Raw genomic sequence first — 13,470 nt, forward strand, 5'->3', positions numbered from 1 at the left:
TCATTAAATTCATGTTAAGCAAAATTGTTTCTGGCAGATGAACCTAAAAATGAAAGCATAGTATTAATTTTTTAAAATTTATTTTAATTTATTTTTCTTTAACAGCTTGAATCAAGAAATAAGTGAGGAAGTTTTTCAAGTGGTTAGCACAAGAGTAATCAACTGTCAAAAACAATGGAACAGCTCAGTAAAAGGAAGGCTCTTTTTAAAACAGTGATGGTCTGAAAGCAGAACCCTTTTATATTATTGCTTACATGCTGTCTTTCTTAGTTCAAAGTACTTCAAAAGGTATTTTATCTACTAGAGGAAACCATTTTTCTTAGTGATAATAAAAGGTGAAACATTCATTTTATAATAAATTTCTTTCTGGGGAATTGTGTATTTTCTATGTATTTTTGAGAAGACAATTACTCTAAATAATTCAGTGCAGGGTCCACAAATTCCTACTTTGATCCAGAAAGATGTAGCTGCATTTATGAAAAAGATGGATAATGAATTTATGAATTTTAATATCTTCCAATTTTTAAAAACCTTGCCCTGCAAATAGAAAGTAATGACTTATTAATCATTTGACCAGAAGCAATTCACATTTAATTTTAAAGACCTAGATGTTTGTAAATATGAATGGATAAGGAAACTGCCACCATGAAATATAATACATTTATTTGGCTTTACTCATATGAGCAAAAGTGATCACTAAGCTTATCTTATAATAAATAGCACATTGAACCAAGCATTTGAGTCTCAAAATTTTATGTTTGGGCTTTGGGTGAAAAAAAAAAAGACAACTCTAGTTTTTATTAAGCAAAAATGATGGAAATTTTAACATTGTTAATGAGTTTTCCTGCTTCAGCTGTTAAAAAGTAGCCATCTTAATTATTGGTTGAAAAAAATTATGAGTAACAAACAATCAGTGATACCATGTTTTGAGAAATACTCCTACAAAAAAGTCTGCCCATTGAAATAATATTTTGTTATAAATAAGAGAATTGTATTTGTCCATAGGAAACTGTATTTTACATTGTGACTTGTTTTATTTCCTACAATTTGAAATTTTAATAAATCTTAATTTTATGATTAAAATTATTTGCATAGTTTGCTTTATGTGAGGGGGGCATATGCTACATAAAGTCTGAAAGCCAAGGATTTTATTGATAAGCCAGTGGCTTGTACTTCTCAAATTGTCTTTAGGAGCCAAATCTTTCGTTTCCTTTTTATTCTACAAAGTCCATGGTACAGTGTTTTTTTTGTTTTGTTTTGTTTGCCTTTTGGAGGGCAATTGGGGTTAAGTAACTTGCCCAAGGTTACAAGGCTAGTTTTTTGGGGTACAATGTTTTTTACATGCAGTAAATTCTTGGTGAATATAACTGAATTGGAGTATGTTAAATATGCTTTGTTTTTATGGTGATGAAGAAAAATGCAGGCCAAGCAAATAAGCATTTTTTCTTATTTACAGAAATTGCCTTCTTGATTTTGTTTTTCCTTTTGCATAATTATTGTAGTTGGTTTTGTTTGTTTTTTCTGTAGGAGGGAGGAGTATCTGAAAACCCTCCAAACCTCTTGGATACAGAATAGCATTCGAGGTTACATTTGGTATTGAATTTTACTAGATTATTACAGTAACTCAGAACGTCCTTCTGTGACCTGTTTCACGGAGCAGCAGTGATGGCGAAGGAATTTGATGACAGATAACATAGTGATGTTTTTGGAACATACTCCTAGGGACTGTGGGAGCTGTTTTATTGTGAAGATTATGGCTTGGGAAATGTGGCCCATCAGTCCAGACTCCGGCACTTGTATTGCAACAATGTTACAAAAGAGTTTAATGTGAAGGCCAAAAAGGAGTCTCAGAAACCAGATAGAGAAGGAAGGCCTTGGGCTTCACTGCCATCTGTTGGCATTCGCTGTTCAGAAGGGCTGGGTGGCAGCACTTGGATCTTATCCAGATGGAGAGTGTGCCCTCCTCCTGCCTTGCCTGGAAGAGGAGGAAAAGATGATAAACCCTGGCAGCCAGAGGGATGCTGGACCCCAGGGCTTATGTCTCACCTTCAGGCTGCAGGATGAGCTGCTTTCCAGGGTCCCAGGGGGCTTCGAGCCTATCTGCCCACAGCTCTCGCATCCTGGGCTCCCTGGGCATTCTGGATGAGAGCTTCCAGAAGTACATGAAGAACACTTACGAACCAGACAGAAATCCTGAGGTAAGGCAAAGAGGGAAAAAGGGAAGTTGAGTGCAGTGTGGATGTCTGCAGGGACTGGACCGGCTGGACCTCCCTTCCTGGAGGGATCAGAACAAGACCCTGGGAAAAAGGGTGGAGGTGGGAAAGAAGGGAAGGCAGAGAAGGGAGAACCTGGCTTAGAGGCTGCAGCAATGGAGTGAGGTTCAGAGGCCGCTGATGGAGATAATATGACCTTGAGCAAAATATTTAATTTCTCTGAGTCTGTTTCCTCCTCTGTAAAATGAGGCTGATATCTGCTACAATTGCTGTGAGGCTTAGATGGAATGCATGTGTGTATGCGTATATGCATGTACACAGACACATATGTGTATGTACACCGATACATATATGTGTGCATGTGCTTCTGCAAGCTTAAAGGTTATACATGAAAGTGGGTTTTTTTATGAGAGAATTAGCCAAGTGGTGCAGTGGATAGAGCACTGGGCCTAGAGTCAGAAAGATCTGAGTTTAAATTTGGTCTCACACTTAGTAGCTGTGTGATCCTGGGCAAGTCACCCTCTGTTTGCCTTGGTTTCTTTATTTGTAAAATGGGGATAATAATAGTGCTTCCCTCCCATGGTTTTTTGAGGATCAAATGAAATTTTTGTAAAGCACAGGCAGCACCTGAATGTTTCTTTCCTTCCTTCCTTCCTATTGTCAGAGACGGTGTGATTTCTTTGAGGTAGAAAATTCCCATGTGGAAAACTTCCCCATTCTTCCATTATCCATGTAATGTCTAATAAAAACTCTTAAATAATAGTGTTACTGGAAAATTTGAGAAAATTTGTAAACCTTGGCCAAAAACCTTCAAATATTTTTTTTTCTACTTAAGAATTTTGAGGAAGAAATGGAAATAGACTTAGCACTCAATTTTACAAGTATCTCTCACAGCTCTAAAGTCATCTTGGCAGGCTGGGAACATACAAATGCCCTGTGTTATAACAGGTTCTGCTCTTAGAAGAATCTCATTGGGAGTATTAAAATGAAAAAGTTGGGTCAATATGCACTACCTTTACATTTGAACATTTTAAAATGAAACCAATGCAGCTATAAGTTAATGACCTTTAAGGAAAATAGTTTCTTTTACTCAGAGGGAAATATAGGCCAACAGTAAGTCCATGAACATTTATTAAGCACCTCCTGTATTCCAGACACTGTGCCTTTGTGTCTGAGGACACAATGAAAGGTCAAACCAAACTAAGCTAATAGTCCTTGCCCTCAGAGAGTTCCCAGTGTAATGGTGAAGACAACAGGAAAACAGTCGTGTACATGCTATTGACAAGCTAAAGTGAAGTAACCAACACAGAGAAGGTGCTAGCATTAAGGAGGGCCTGGACGAGGTTAGGATTAATGTGCTGAACCTGCTATTTACTTTTTTTTTTAAAGCCAACAATAGAGCTGTATCTCCTGGAGATTTGCAGCTCCATCTACCATCTTCCTCTCTGTTGTTCTTTGTATGTGGAAATGTGCATATATGTTGGTGTTTGTCAAATTCATTAAAAAAAAATATCTTAGTTTGTGCGACTTTCTGTGTAGTAAAAGGTCTTTGTTACCTTTTTGTACTCTACTGTCCTAGCCAGGCACAGAAAGAACCCATTCTCAGGAAGGAAATCCTCAGGCTGGCCAATTGCAGCCTTTGTCATATGGAGCCTGATCTACTCTTGTCTTATTTTCTGAGCTCTCCTGCCAATCTTAATCAATGTCTAGAAATTCAAGATCTGCCCAATTTGAGATAAGCTTTATTCATTCTTGGTATTTTTTAAAATACATGTTTCTTGATACCCATATACCAAAGTGTGTATTTTTAGCTTTGTTGATTATATGCATATGTAGCATGGTCTTAACTTTTAGTGAACAGGATTTGTACATGTCTTTTTTCCCTGTGATTTAATGGCCCTGCATGCACGCAGTGTGCCTTTGGTTTTTTTTTCTATTATTTTAGCTCTAGCATCAACTCATTTTCTTAATTTAAAAAAAAAAATGTAACAGGAAGACATTTCTCATGGCACTGTCGTTGAGCAGTACCTTCCTGGGCTGTCAGGCTACAGCTGCAGCATGGGCTTCCAGAGCTGGGTCCAGCGGAGGGCTGGTTTAGTGTGGGTTGAGAAGAATTTTACTAGCTCAGGGTGATGTGAGGGTGCTAGGAAGTCCTCTCAGACTGATGCCTGAAGTCCCATAGTCGGGTGTTTTTCTCCTGTGTGAAGCATCCTGTCAGATGAGTTCAACAAAGGCTCCAAGTGCTCTGCCCCTTTTAGTAGAGGTGGCCAGGGGGCACAGTGGGCACCATCTGAATTCACAGTCAGCCTCAGACCCTTGCCAGCTGTGCGGCCCAGGCAGGTCACTCAGCCTCTGTCTGCCTTCTCAAGGTTGCTGTGAGGATAAAATGAGGGATTTGTGGAGTGCTCTGCAAGCCTCGCAGCGCTGCGCTCCACAGCCGCTGGCTGGCGCCAGAGTCGCCCTCTCTCAGGGCTCCTCCTCTACGTGTGCCTTTCTCTGGGAAGAACAGCCTTGTGAGTGACTCAGAATTGAGCATGCCTGTCTGTCTCTCTGTGGACCTCAGCAGCAGAGAGGCCTTGGGTGCCTGCTGGGGAGAGGGTGCAGACACGATGGGACAGGACAGAAGCCGGAGATGGGGGCACTCTTCCAGCCGAAAAGGCAGTTAGGGTTAGGGTTATTGCTTCTGTGATTCTTCTGCACGGTTTTCCTGAGAGTCTAACTATGAGCATCTACAAATGGGATTTAATTCAGTACCAGTGTCCACTGCGCCATGTCTCTCCCTCCCATTCACATGAACTCAGGCAAAAAAAGAGCTAAGTGCAAGCACACCCCTCCTGGGCAGCACCCGCTCTCTTACCAACACACTCTCCTCCTCCCTCTCCCAGCACTGCTTGTAGACTTCTGGGACCGTGGTGTGTGACCCTGGGCAAGCCATTAAACTCTGTTTGCCTCCGTTTCCTTATCTATAAAATGGAGATAATGAGAACATCTACTTCCCAGGTGACTGTGAGGATCAATTGCAATAATATTTGTAAAGTGCTTAGAAGAGTTCCGTGTGAAGTATGTCACTTACATAGTAAGCACTATATAAATGTGAACTATTTTTTTTAAGTAAGGAATAAATGCTTGCTGGTTTGAAGTGAATTGATATAGGGAAGGCAATTCTAATTTTTAAAAATGTTCTTCAAAGCCAAAGGTGATTCAGAAACAATGAGGTTCGGTTTCTTTTGCCTTTTCAGTCATCCAGTGGAAGGAGATATTGGGGAAATGAGATGTTTTTTCTGATTTTAAAAATCCATTTAGTTCCTATGCTGTAATCTGCTTTTCAGGTTGTCGTGAACTTGGAAACAAGCAAGAATAAACTTTGCTTTGACATAGTTAAGGAAAGAGTAGGTCGAGTACCACTGTCTCATTCTTTCTCTTAAAGGTCCCATGAAGCTGGATTATTTTTTAAAGAGGAGGAAACTGGCCAGACAGGTAACGACTTCTGTGCCGTGTCTTCTGTGCCCTGTTCATCTTGACTTCTACTAGGAATTCTGGGAAACAGAATTCTTATCCTTCCCTGTGCTGGAATTCAATAGGACAGTCACCGACTGTGGACGGTGAACCTTGGGAATAGCTCAATTTAGTTCACTGCTTCCGTGTGCTCTACATTACACTGGGCACGGAGGTAGGCAGGCCACAGAAAACAGGTATTTATTAAGTGTTTGCTATCTGCCAGGCATTGTGTTAAGCGCTGGGGATACAAGCATAAGTGGGAGAAAAAAAAAAAAGACACCACCACTGAAAAAATGAATAAATCAGTAGAGAAAGGTGGGCGGAACTCCATGCTTTTGAAAAGTTTTCTTCTTTTTCATCAGTTTAAAATATATGGTAAACTGCCAGCCCACTTCACTCTAGAAGATTTTGGCTATGGGAAGGGAGCAGAGACCCTGGATCTCAGCCCCTTCCCCTCATTCTGAATCGCTGGCTCTAAGGCCTCCTCGGCTTTGGATGAACTGCTGACTCAGAGAGCGAGTCTGTCAGGGGTCCGAGAGTTCCTGGTTTGGGGAGAAAAAGAATTCTTGACTGTTGAGTTAGCAGTCAGTTCTGAGAGGGGCATCTCCTAGTCTGATAAAGTCACTGAAGGTGCAGCTAACTGGTGTTTCCACCGGGGAGTGTCTGCTGCATCACATAATCCCTTGGACTGTGGAGCTCCTCTTTCATATTATGATAATGTGGATGAAGGTGAGATAGGACAAGGAAGAGGGAGCAGGGATCATTGTGATGGGCTTGTTAAAACAAGATGGTACTAGGTCCCCTAGCTCCGTTAATGGCATCTAGAGGGCACCACAGCGCTGGGCCCAGAGTCAGGAAGACTCATCCTCCTGAGTTCAAATGTGACCTCAAACACTTCCTAGCTGTGTGACCCTGGGCAAGTCATTTAACCCTGTCAACTTAACCTCAGTTTCCTCATCTGTAAAGTGAGCTGGAGAAGAAAATGGCAAACGACTCCAGTATCTTTGCCAAGAAAACCCCCAGTGGGGTCACAGAGAGTCAAATGTGACTGAAAACTACCGAATAACAGCTCTTCTGATAGTTCTAGCCATGTCTTAGATTCCCTCCAAATGCCAAGTTAAAGAATGCAGCATTTTGACATAAAAAGCCTCAATTCACATTAGTTTTTATTGTTGTTGTTCAGTCATTTTTCAGTGGTGTCTGACAATTTTCACATTAGTTTAGCTCTTATTCAACTTGTCCTTTATGACAGTTTTCTTTTACAACATGAATGGTGAAGAAAGTCACTCCTTTCAACTGACACTAAAAAAGATGCAAAACGGAGAGGTCAAAGACAAATAAAAATGGTATTAACTGATTACTGATTTGTTTACTCAGTTTTAAAGCAAAGAGTCATAGCACCAAGGCTATAATTATTATATATTAGTGCAACATCATGCTCATATATAATATACATTATAGATGTGTGTAATGGGAGAGAGAGTATGTATAAGTGGTACCTTCTCTCTCTCTCCCTCTCATGTGGGGCTCTCTAAAAGGGCTGCCTACCCCAAGCTGAAGGCAATCCTCCAACCAGAAAACCAGAGTTCATAAGCCCCACCACTGTGACGACATTTACTAGTTTTTCAGCAGACTCACACAATTCAGAACAAAGGCATTTAGTGAAATAAGGTAATAAGAAAAGTAGCAGCAGCTTATTTCTCCCATAAGCCTGGGGCACGCATGTAGCAGACTTGTGTGGTCAGGGCCCACAGTGGAGGCCGTCCTGGTGATGTCACTGCACTGCTCCAGCTGGGCCTGCTCCCCAGTAAGATCAAGTGCTGGTCTGTGCTAACGGTGTCCGGGACACCGGGCTTCCGTTGGAGTCCACAGCAAAGCTGTTCATCTCGTCCCTCTAAGAAGCAGCACGGGCTCCTCTTTCTTAGCTTAGAGCTCTTTTATTGTCCAACTAGTCCTAAGAACTCTAGAGGACAGTACGGATGTGCATAGATAGGTTCTCTTACGTTCTAAGTAATTTTCCATCCTCACTTAAAAGGCATTTTTCATAAAGCAACACTAGATTTTGAGGAGGAAAATGATGTTTAATTTCTACAAAAACCGACTTGTTCACAGTGCTCACTAGTTTAGTTTAGGAGCCACACATGCTGTAATTTTGCAGCTTATCTTGTTTATCTTTGTGTAAAGGAGATAGCTTCACCCATACACTGATATCTGTCACAGTGCCTTGCCACAGAGTAGGCATTTTGTGTGTGCCAAACTGGACTGAATTCAGCCTTCTAATTCAAGACCTCTTGTGTTCACAACAGGTAATTAAAAAAAATTTTAGTAAAGAGCTAGATTTCTGCCATCTCCTATGGTTAGAAGGTATTCAGAAAATGCCAATATCGTGTCATTTAACCTTTACAATAATTACATGTACTGGAAGAAGGTATTATTATCTGAAATCTAATTAGCTAGATTGCACAGAGGATAGAGTGCTGGACTCAGGAAGAACTGGAGTGACCCTGGGCAAGTCCCTTAACCTCTGTCTGCTTCAGTTTCCTCTTTGTAAAATGGGGAAAACAACAGCACTGTCCTCCCAAGGAGGATTTTTAAAAATTTTTATTTTTTAATATTTTTTATAATAATTTTTTAAAATTGTTATTTTAAGGATCAAATGATAACTTAAAGCACTTTGCAAATCTTAAACACCATATAAATGCTAGTTATTATTAATTATTGTTCAATAAGCACTAATTCAGAATGAATTTGAGTGGTCTCCTGTCTAGCAGGAGGTTTAGTTTTAAGCATGTATTCCTGGGTTGGAGGTTTGGGGTAACAGGAATTTAAAGGCATTGAAGATAGCCATCACATCTCTTCACTGCTATGTGAGATTAACACTGTATTAATCATATGTTTGAGGATTAGACCACGCCACTGACACATTCTGGCTGAATGGCCTAGGACAAGTCACTTAACCTCTCCCTGTCTTCAGGTAATTCTCTAAAACTAAAAGTGGCTCTGAAAGCCTCCATTTTCCTATGTGGCTCTGATAATAGGTTTGGGTTTTTTTCCTTTTCTTCAGGGCATCGAAGTGAGAGCACTCACCCTGATGAACCCTCACAATCCATTAGGGAACATTTACCCTGAGAGAATACTGAGACAGTGCCTGGAGTTTGCACATAGTCTTGAGTTTCTAAGTTTACATGTTTAAGCTTTGAAGAAGAATTAAGCACAACAACATCATAATTAGTAGAGTGTGTGTAATATGTAAAAGATGCAGAGTTAGCTGTCATGGTTGTTTAACTCATGGAGGGAAAGTCTAAAAAGGCAAGGTTAACAAAGTATCAGTGGCTGATAGCTTGAAATTCGCCTCTTCCGTGGTCTTGCCAAAAGCTTCCCAGAAGCCCGACCATGCAACCTGGGAGTAACCCATCTCCAACTCCTTTGGGATCTTCTTCTGCTTTTAGAGCACCTTCTGTATTCTGCCTTGCATCACAGCTAATTGTGTAGATGGAGGAAGCAGCAGAGCCCAGAGAAGAGAAGGCTTGGGGCTTCCTTGGTATCTGTCCTGGAGTATCAGAAGTGTTGTTGCGGGAGAAGGATTAGCTTTGCTCTAGTTGGTTGCAGTGGGTAGAACCAGGGCAGTGGGTGGAAGCTGCAGTTAAATTTAGACTTGAAGTTAGGAAAGACTCCCGAGGGATTAGAGCTGTCCAGATGGGTGGCTCCGGACTTCCTGAAGATCTGGGACAGTGAAGCTTCCATTAGGGTATGGGCTGGATTACGGAACTTCTGAGGGCCCTTCCAACAATTCCACCCCATGTATGCTCGGCCACAGTGGTCAATGCTCTTTCCATAACACAGGATCATTTCATCTAACCCTGACATTCCAGGTATTATACTGAGTGCTGAGGATACAAATTCAAGCATGTATGACAGTCCCTGCCCTGCCCTCAAGGAACTTATATTCTAACAGAGGAAGATGGAAATTAAGTAGAACTAGAAAGAGGGGGGAGGGTCATGATTTGGAGAAGGGGGGAGGCCTGAAAAGATAGTGAAAGTGTGGCTATCAGAGCTCAGTGTTGCAGGGGCAGAATTCACAGTTGGAGGGGATGTGGAGGCTGGCAGGAGCACAAGTGGCATGGCCAGAATCTAAAGCTAAAAGGGAAACCACCTGGTCCTTCATTTTATCAGTGAGGAAACCAAGATGCAGAGCAGTTACGTGATCCCTAAGTGCATACACAGGTCCAGTGTCAGAGCTGGGATGTGAACCCAGAAGGCCCCTGATCCCCAGGCTTTGTTCACTGCACCAGACTAACTCACATCTCAGGGCCAGCACCCTTGTATTGTTAACTTCAGGGAGGACAAGGGAGTATAATTAAACCAGTATCACACAGCCCGTTAGAGGCAGGGCTGAGTCTAGAGTCCAGTTCTCCCGATTCCCAGCTTCATGTTTCTGTTTTCTGAACTTAAGACTGTGTGTGCCTTACATTTGGAAATAGAAAAAACGCTCATTTCAGAAAAGGAGAAAAATCTCTAAGACTCTTTGAATGCATTTACCACATATAACTTTGTCTAATTGGGTTCATTTGAGGGGGGAGGCCATCACCATCAACGATTTGTGCTTGCTTCATGTGAAAATGGCAGTGCTCCTTTAGAAACAGAAATATATCCTGCTGGTGTGCTTGGGGACTGTGGAGTCCTTCTTGTCTCATAGAAATGTGAATAATTATTATATCCCTGTGTGGGCTGAAAGTCCCCCTTCCAACAGTCTGTTATGAATTAAACTTGGCTTTTCAGTGGCAAAGGTTTGAAACTGTCTAACCTGTCCTTCCTATACATAGATAGAATTTGCATGTCCTTATGGATGAAGTTTCCGTGATGTCTGTAGTATGATGCTGCTGTCACTTTTCCCACCATTCTGAGGGGTAGAGTCATAATCTTTCTTCTACTACAATGTTATAGTACTATTGAACTTTTTCATCAGTAAGAATTTGTTCAATGCCTACCCCATCCCAGGCATGGTGCCATGTACTGGGGTTTCAAAAACAAAACCAAAGCTTCTGTTGCTAGAGAGCTCACATGTGGATACAGCACACCCCTTAAAGGAGGGGACTGTTCCATTTTTGTGTCCCCAGCAGCACAGACCAGTGCTCAGCATCTAAAAGATGTTTAACAAATACTTGTCAAATTGAATTAAATGGACAGTCAGGATTAATGATACATTAATGGATGCATTTATACAGTGCTAGGAGATCTTGGGTTGAAGGCTACAAAATCATTAGTCATAAAAGAAAAGCACAGTGCTTGGAGAAAGCAAAAACCATTTCAGCTTTTCAAGGTTCTCTTAGCCCAAGGAACAGTGTGTGCCTTTATTACAAAGTGGCAGTGTCTATGGGAGTCACATCCACCCTGGTCACAGGAGAGAAAATAGTGTGGAGCTGAGTCCACATTGGGCCAGTCACATACCTAGACACCGAAGGCCCATAGCCACTCTGCCCCCAGCCTCCCCTCTACATCCTTTCCCAAGCTGTTCCTCCCTCTGGGCTTGACCTCCAGGTAAAGTGCTGGTGGGCTAGGAACACCACCATTCTGGAAGCTGGCCTGGGTTTGGCAAAGGACCCACTGTGACTCTTGACTGCACTGTGGGAGTGATGAAGTTCCAAGTTTAGTTCATCTCATCTTTTCCATTTCTGTACAGCTCTTAAGAGAACAGACCTTGAAAACTGAAATGGAATTGTGGCCTAAGCTTCTGGATGGGAATTTTTCCTCAGCCCTGGAAAGCCTTTCACTGTTTCTCAGACACTCAGAATAAGATTTGTTTGTGTAAGTAAAATTGCTTGTTTATAATGAAAAAAAAAAAAGCTCATGTTTTACAGAGAAAACGGGCGAATGTGTATGTTTCAAAATGCTTGACATTTCTTTTTTTTTTAATGCTTTATTAACTTCTGATTTACATCATTCGTTTCCGCCAGATTTTCAGTTACAAATTTTCTCCCCGTTTTTCCCCCACCCATCCCCCCAAAACAGCAGTCCCACAGGATATCCCCACCTCCAATCCGCTCTCTCCCATATTTTCTCCCATACCTGTTTCAACTTTTCCAGTGGACCTCTATGCCTCAGTGCCTGTATATCTTTTTTTTTCTTAATAACATGTAAGATGGTATTAATAATAGTATATATATGCATATATATTTGAATATTTGATTTTAAAACTTTCAATTCCAGATTCATTCCCTTCCCCCCCTGCCACCCACCCCCAGTGGGGAGACAAGCAGTTCAGTATAGGCTGTACATGTGCGGCTAATGCAAAACAATAACATAGTAGATATATTGTAAAAGACTGACTATATTTCCCTCCCTCCTATCCCACCTCCAACTTGTTCTATTCTCTACTTTGATCCTGTCCCTTTTCAAAAGTGGGTGCTTCCAACTTCCCTCCCCCCCAGCCTGCCCTCCCTTCCATCATCCCCCCTCACATCCCCTTTCCCCCCTATTCTCCTGGAGGGTGAGATCCCCTATTTAGTGTGTATTTCCCTCCCTCCTCAAGCCAGATTCAATAGGAATAAGGTTGACCCATTCCCTTTTGCCTTCCTATTCTTCCCCTCCATTGTAACCATTTTCCCTTGCCTCTTCTGTATGAGATAGTTTGCCCCACTGTCTCTCCCCATCTCCTCTCATTATATTCCTCTCACCTCTTAATTTCACCTTTTAAGTATTATCCCTTCATGTTAAATTGGTTCCATGCCCTCTATCTACGTATACCTGTAAATGTATATACACACGTTCACATATGTATTCATATGCCCACATACCCTCATATAAAGACATATATATATACATATATGTATATATATATATATTTCTAATCCCTTCAACTACTGAGAAAAGTTTCATAAGTTACAATTATTGTTTTTCCATGTAGGAATGTTAATAGTTCAACTTTGGCCAGGTGGCTCAGCAAGCAAGAGCACCGGCCCCAGTGCCGGGATGACCCAGATCAAATCCGGGCCCAGACACTCAGCACCACACCCAGAAACAACAACTGGCCGTGCAACCCCGAGCAAGCCACTCAACCCCGATTGCTTAAAAAAAAAAAATAGTTCAACTTTGATAAGTTCCTTATGATTTCTTTTCCCTGTTTACCTTCTCATGCTTCTCTTGCTTCTTGTATCTGAATGTCAAATTTTCTATTCAACTCTGGTTTTTTCAAGAATGCTTGAAAGTCCTGTATTCCACTGAATGACCATATTTTCCCCTGAAACATGATACTCAGTTTTGCTGGGTAGGTGACTCTTGGTTTTAATCCCAGCTCCCTTGACCTCCGGAATATCACATTCCAGGCCCTTCGATCCCTCAGTGTAGAAGCTGCCAGATCCTGGGTTATCCTGATTGTGTTTCCACAATATTCAAATTGTTTCTTCCTGGCTGCTTGTAATATTCTCTCCTTAATCTGGGAATTCCGGAACCTGGCTATAATATTCCTAGGAGTTTTCTTTTTGGGATCTTTTTCAGGAGGAGATCGGTGGATTCTTTCAACCTCTATTTTGCCCTCTCGTTCTAAAACATCAGGGCAGTTTTCTTTGAGAACTTCCTGGAGGATGCTTTCCAGGCTCTTACTTTGGTCATGGCTCTCAGGCAGTCCAATAATTTTTAAATTATCTCTCCTGGATCTATTTTCCAGGTCAGTGTTTTTTCCCATGAGATATTTCACATTGCCTTCTATTCTTTCATTTGTATGCTTGACATTTCTAATCCCAAACACAAGTCAGACCACTGC

Source organism: Petaurus breviceps, unplaced genomic scaffold, assembly GCF_028583685.1.
Source record: "Petaurus breviceps papuanus isolate PSGF00001 unplaced genomic scaffold, PetGlider_PUasm1.0 178, whole genome shotgun sequence".
Taxonomy (NCBI): Eukaryota; Metazoa; Chordata; class Mammalia; order Diprotodontia; family Petauridae; genus Petaurus; species Petaurus breviceps.